The 6,557-nt window shown below is 34.3% G+C and overlaps 1 non-coding gene across 1 annotated transcript; it reads left to right on the top strand.

Moving 5' to 3' along the window:
- The first annotated feature begins 3,561 nt into the window (after positions 1–3,561).
- LOC115895567 lies at positions 3,562–3,688 on the top strand. Its single transcript, XR_004055759.1, has one exon. It is a non-coding gene; the product is annotated as a small nucleolar RNA SNORA25 (small nucleolar RNA).
- Positions 3,689–6,557: the final 2,869 nt, after the last annotated feature.

Raw genomic sequence — 6,557 nt, 5'->3', positions numbered from 1 at the left:
GTCTAGGATTTCCAGAGTCAATTACATCAACAAAACAGTATTTAGAGCAAAACATGGATGTCTATTTTTCTTTAGGTTGATTTTGAATATTTAATGAGCTTGATTTGAAGCTTTTGTAATCAGTGGAAAACATTCCTGAGGTTCCTTTCATTCTGATTGATTTAGCATTTTGCAAATATCAAGCAATTAAGACTGCTTTTTCAGACAGAAATAACAACTCTTGTTTACAATTTGACTCTTCCTGTGCCAAGCACACATGGACATTTGGGAATGTTGTGGATATATGTCTCTGTATGAACTGCATTGCAGACAGATTTGGGGGTTGATTGTATCATATTTAACGTTTAGAAACTTCTTTTGTGAAGATTTTTTTATTTTTATTTTTAGAGGAAGATGAAGGATGAAGCCTTTTCAGTTGCTTCTAAGTACAGTCATTTTTCACAAGATGTTTAAGTCAATGACAGACCACATATGTGACACCAGTCCCATACAATTAAAATGGAGATAAAAAATTCCTATCGTCTAGTGACATTATAGCCATCATAACATAGTGCGTTGCTCTTTTATGTTTAGACCTGTTTAGATTCACGGATACTTACTATTGCGTTACAACTACCTACAGTATTCAACACAGTAACACACTATAGAGGTTTGTAGCCAAGGAGCCAAGGAGTTATAGGCTATACCACATAGCCTCGGTCTGTAGGGTGTGCAGCAGTCTGTACATCTCAGTGTTTGTAAGTACACTCAGTGTTGTTCCACACAAGATCACCTAACAAGGCATTTCTTAAAACATATAGTTAAGACTTTATTTATTTTTACATTTTTTATTTAAAAGGATATTCAGTTTTAGCTATTTTCACCCCTCAGATTATAAAGAAGGCATTAACAATTTTATGTTTGTCTCCTTTTTCTAATTTTAAATATTTTAAAATGATATTTTAAAATATTTAAAATGATATAACTAAAAATGCTTGGCTTTTAGTTATAAAAGGATATGTTTCAGTTATAAAAGGGTATGTTTGTTTCAGTTATAAGGGTACGTTTCAGTTATGAAAGGGTACGTTTCAGTTATGAAAGGGTGTGTTTCAGTTATAAAAGGGTGTGTTTCAGTTATAAAAGGGTGTGTTTCAGTTATAAAAGGGTATGTTTCAGTTATAAAAGGGTATGTTTCAGTTATAAAAGGGTATGCTTGGAATATCTTTTTTCCTTCAATTTAGTATATTGACTTTGTATTGTGAATTTTTCTGTTTTTCTTATTTCTGGGATATTCTCAGGATTTTCATGAGGGTAGGGGAAACTCAACTTTATGAAACAAATTTTCATACAAAACTCAATCTCCTTTGTACACACGCAGACATATATTAGTTTTTAAAAAGCCAATTTCTTCATAGTTTTTTTTACCATTAAATTCTCAAGAAACACTTAGATCTTTAAGCATGGAACACAATCGTGAAGTTAAAAATAGAAAATAAGACTTTCCGCATGTTCTCAGTCATAGGTGGGAATTGAACAATGAGAACACTTGGACACAGGGTGGGGAACATCACACAGCGGGGCCTGACATGGGGTGGGGGTAGGCGGTAGGGATAGCATTAGAAGAAATACCTAATGTACATGACGAGTTAATGGGTGCAGCACACCAACATGGCACATGTATACATATGTAACAAACCTGCCCATTCTGCACATGCACCCTAGAATTTAAAGTATAATAATAAAAATAAATAAATAAAAATAAAGTTAGTGATTATCATCAATATGAATTTAAGGTTTTAATTTCAAGATTTGATGATTGACACGTGTAATTCTATGACCTACTCAAGCAGATCTGTAGTGGTTCCCATTAGACTCCTCAAACGGCAAATTTACTCTGATTTTATTTGAAAAGCCTCTTGGATTGATAATATATTATCTCAGGAGTTGGAAACTTTCTGCAAACTATTTTGGGTTTGCAGGCCAGAGGGTCTGTCTGGCAGCTACTCAGCTCTGCAATTTCAGTGTGAAAGAAGCCATAGGCAGTACTTGAATGAAGGACTGTTGCTGGATTGACCTTTCAGTTTGACCGCTATATTAGACCCCAAATTTTCTTACCCTAAGGTGCTGATATCTGTATGTATGAGTTATTTGTCACTGAAGTCATGAGTTGTGCCTAAAAGTTAGAACTGTGTTCATTGTATTATGTAATGATCAGTATTTCAATTGGGAAGATATTTTAGAGTCTAGATAATTAAGTTTGTATGTTGAAAAAATGGTGGCCAGTTTTTAAATTCCTTAATAGAAGAGAATTGTGTCTCAGCAGGTATAACAGCAATGCTAATTTATTGAAACTACTGCTATTAGAGGCACTTCTTTCTCATTGTCTTTTGGTGAAATTTATGGCTTATTTTGTCAGAGAGGAGGCTATATAATTCTGAGTGGAAACTGTCTACAAGTAGGCATTTATTTCGTGATTAATATGTCAGAGAAATCATGGTAGTAAATCACATTGCTATTTTAATACCCTGTTTTTGTAAGTTTTTAAAACTCATAATCTGAAAAGATTTCATTCTCTTAACGTTAGTTTGGGAGTTAGATTGCCATGATTAAACTATTATTTATCCTTGTGTAATAATAATTTTTAACTTTAACAACTGTCTCTTTTTAATATATGATAAGCAAGTTTTATGGAAGATAGAATTTCTTGCTATATAAAGAATACAGGGACTCACTGTATTAGAGAATCAAGTCAGCCAGCTAAATTATCCTACAATTATATCCTTAAACCTAATTTTGGAAAAGAGAAAGTTAATCAGTGTATTTACCTTACATGGTGGCAAGAACTATGTTAGGCCTGATTCATGTAAAGAAGATGTTGCAAAGAATTTATTTCATAAATCTTAAAGAAGATATGATTAATGGTTTTCATCTTTTCTCGACTTTTTCTCCTAAACACTTATGTTTTAGCAAGTGATCAACCTGAGCGTTTGACGCCTAATTGTTGGTAAATGGTTGAGGCATGACAAAAATATTAATATCCATTGTTCACCATCATGTTATTTGAAACAAAAGTGCCCGTGTGTACTCTCTTGCTTGAAGAAGTCTTTGACAAAAAATAAATCATGTCATTTATAAATTTTCTTGTTCTAAAGAAAGCAGTTGTGTTATATATATATGTATATATATAAATTATGTAAATAAGTTATTTTATACAGAAAAAGGATAAAGTAACCAAGAAAACATAAGAGTCTTAAATGAGCATACACCTAACAGAGCTCCAAAATACATGAAGGAAAAACTATTAGAACTAAAAGTTAAAAAAAACCCAGATGACACATTTTTAAATCTCCAAGTACCTGGAAATCAAAAGCACACTTTGAAATAACCAAGGGGCCAAACAACAGATTGACAGAAATTTTTGAAAAATATTTTTTAAACTGAATGAAATGGTGATATAACACATGAAAAATCCTTGCTAAAATAGTGCTTACAGGGAAACTTAAGCATTAAATATTTAATTAGAAAATTAAAAGGTCTAAACTCAATCATATAGTTTCCACTTTAAGAAACTAGAAAAAGTAAAGGACATTTCAATGAGGGCTCATGGGGCTGTGAAGCCAAGAGCTATTAACACTATGACCAAAGATTGAAATTCTCTATAGGATCCATAGCACTGAATAGTGCAATATTTTCCTGAGGAAGTATAAGACTTAGCCATTTATAATTATGACATGATAATCCATAATTGTTGATGTGGGAAAGTAAATACATTTCTCAAAGTTTAAGTAGATTTTCTTTTTTTTAAAGGAAAAAAGAAATAGACCCACAGTAAGCAGAAGGATTAAATAATAAAGAACCAAAATCAATAAAATTTGAAACAGAAAAACAATGGAAAAAAATTGATGAAACCAAAAGCTGATTCTTTAAAAAGACCAAGAAGAGGCAGAAGAGGCAGTGACCTAGCAAAAAAGACAGGTATATCACAAAGAAATCTCTGAACAAACATACCCAATAAAAATCAAAACAAGCCAGGCAGAGAAAACAAATAAATAGCTAATTTTTCACCGCAAAACCAGATGTACATCCACAGGAAACAATAGCAAACAGGAAACCAGGACCTCCCCAAACAGACAGATTAAGTTGCCAGTGACTGACCCTAACTAGACGGGAGTAGATGAGCTCTCTGATCAATAATTCAAAATAGCAGTTTTAAGAAAACTCAGTGATCTTTAAAATAACATGGAAAAGCAACTCAGAAATGTATTAGATAAATACAACAAAGAGATTGAAATTTTTTTCACTTTTTTTATACTTTAAGTTCTGTGATAGATGTGCAGAACATGCAGGTTTGTTGCATAGGTACACAGGTGCCACTGTGGTTTGCTGCAACCATCAACCCGTCACCTACATTAGATATTTCTCCTAATACTATCCCTCTCCTAGCCCCCCAACCACCGAAAGGCCCCGGTGTGTGATGTTCCCCTCCCTGTGTCCATGTGTTCTCATTGTTCAACTCCCACTTACGAGATACAACATGCAATGTTTGGTTTTCTGTTCCTGTGTTAATTTGCTGAGAATGATGGTTTCCAGCTTCATCCATGTCCCTGCAAAGGACATGAACTCGTCCTTTTTTTATGGCTGCATAGTATTCCATGGTGTGTTTGTGCCACATTTTATTTATCCAGTCTATCATTGATGGGCATTTGGGTTGGTTCCAAGTCTTTGCTATTGCAAATAGTACTCCAGTAAACATATGTGTGCTTGTGTCTTTATAGAATGATTTATAAACCTTTGGGTATATACCCAGTAATGGGATTAGGGGGTCAAACTATTTGCTATTGCAAATCGTACTCCAGTAAACATATGTGTGCTTGTGTCTTTATAGAATGATTTATAAACCTTTGGGTATATACCCAGTAATGGGATTGGGGGTCAAACGGTATTTCTGGTTCTCAATCTTTGAGGAATTACCACACTGTCTTCCACAATGGTTGAACTAATTTACACTCCCACCAACAGTGTAAAAGCGTTCTATTTCTCCACATCCTCTCCAGCATCTGTTGTTTCCTGACTTTTTAATGATCGCCATTCTAACTGGCATGAGTTGGTATCTCACTGTGGTTTTGATTTGCATTTCTCTAATGACCAGTGATGAGGAGCTTTTTTTCATGTTTGTTGGCTGCATAAATATCTTCTTTTGAGGTCTATTCATATCCTTTGTCCACTTTTTGATTGGCTTGGTTTTTTCTTGTAAATTTGTTTAAGTTCCTTGTAGATTCTGGGTATTAGCCCTTTGTCACATGAATAGATTGCAAAAATATTCTCCCATTCTGTAGGTTGTCTGTTCACTCTGGTGGTAGTTTATTTTGCTGTGCAGAAGCTCTTTAGTTTAATTAGATCCCATGTGTCAATTTTGGCTTTTGTTGCCTTTGCTTTTGGCATTTTAGTCATGAAGTCTTTGCCCCTGCCTATGACCTGAATGGTATTGTCTTGGTTTTCTTCTAGGGTTTTTATGGTTTTAGGACTTACATTTAAGTCTTTAACCCATCTTGAGTTAATTTTTGTATAAGGTGTAAGGAAGAGGGCCAGTTTCAGTTTTGCACATATGGCTAGCCAGTTTTCCCAACACCATTTATTAAACAGGAAATCCTTTTCCCATTGCTTGTTTTTGTCAGGTTTGTCAAAGATCAGATGGTTGCAGATATGTGGCATTATTTCTGAGGCCTCTGTTCTGTTCCATTGGTCTACATACCATGTTCATAAAGCAAGTTCTTAAAGACCTACAGAGAGACCTAGACTCCCATACAATAATAGTAGGAGACTTTAACACCCCACTGTCAATATTAGACAGATCAATGAGACAGAAAATTAACAAGGATATTCAGGACTTGAACTCAGCTCTAGACAAAGCAGACCTAATAGACATCTACAGCACTCTCCACCCCACATCAACAGAATATACATTCTTCTTAGCACCACAGCACATTTATTCTACAATTGACCACATAATTGGAAGTAAAACACCCCTCAGCAAATGCAAAAGAATGGAAATCATAACAAACATTCTCTCAGACCACAGTGCAATCAAATTAAAACTCCGGATTAAGAAACTCACTCAGAACTGCACAACTACATGAAAACTGAACAACCTGCTCCTGAATAACTACTGGGTAAATAATGAAATTAAGACAGAAATAAATAAGTTCTTTGAAACCAGTGAGAACAAAGACACAACGTACCAGAATCTCTGGGACACAGCTAAAGCAGTGTTTACAGGGAAATTTATAGCACTAAGTTCCCACAGGAGAAAGGAGGAAAAATCTAAAATTGACACCCTAACATCACAATTAAAAGAACTAGAGAAGCAAGAGCAAACAAATTCAAAAGCTAGCAGAAGACAAGAAATAACTAAGATCAGAGCAGAACTAAAGGAGACACAAAAAAACCCTTCAAAAAATCAATGAATTGAGGAGTTGGTTTTTTGAAAAGATTAACAAAATAGATAGACCACCAGCCAGACTAATAAAGAAGAAACAAGAGAAGAATCAAATAGACACAATAAAAACTGATAAAGGGGA

This window comes from Rhinopithecus roxellana, chromosome 21 (assembly GCF_007565055.1).
Source record: "Rhinopithecus roxellana isolate Shanxi Qingling chromosome 21, ASM756505v1, whole genome shotgun sequence".
Classification (NCBI taxonomy): domain Eukaryota; kingdom Metazoa; phylum Chordata; class Mammalia; order Primates; family Cercopithecidae; genus Rhinopithecus; species Rhinopithecus roxellana.
Note: the sequence above shows the minus strand (reverse complement) of the source record. Positions and strands in the feature narration are given on the sequence as shown.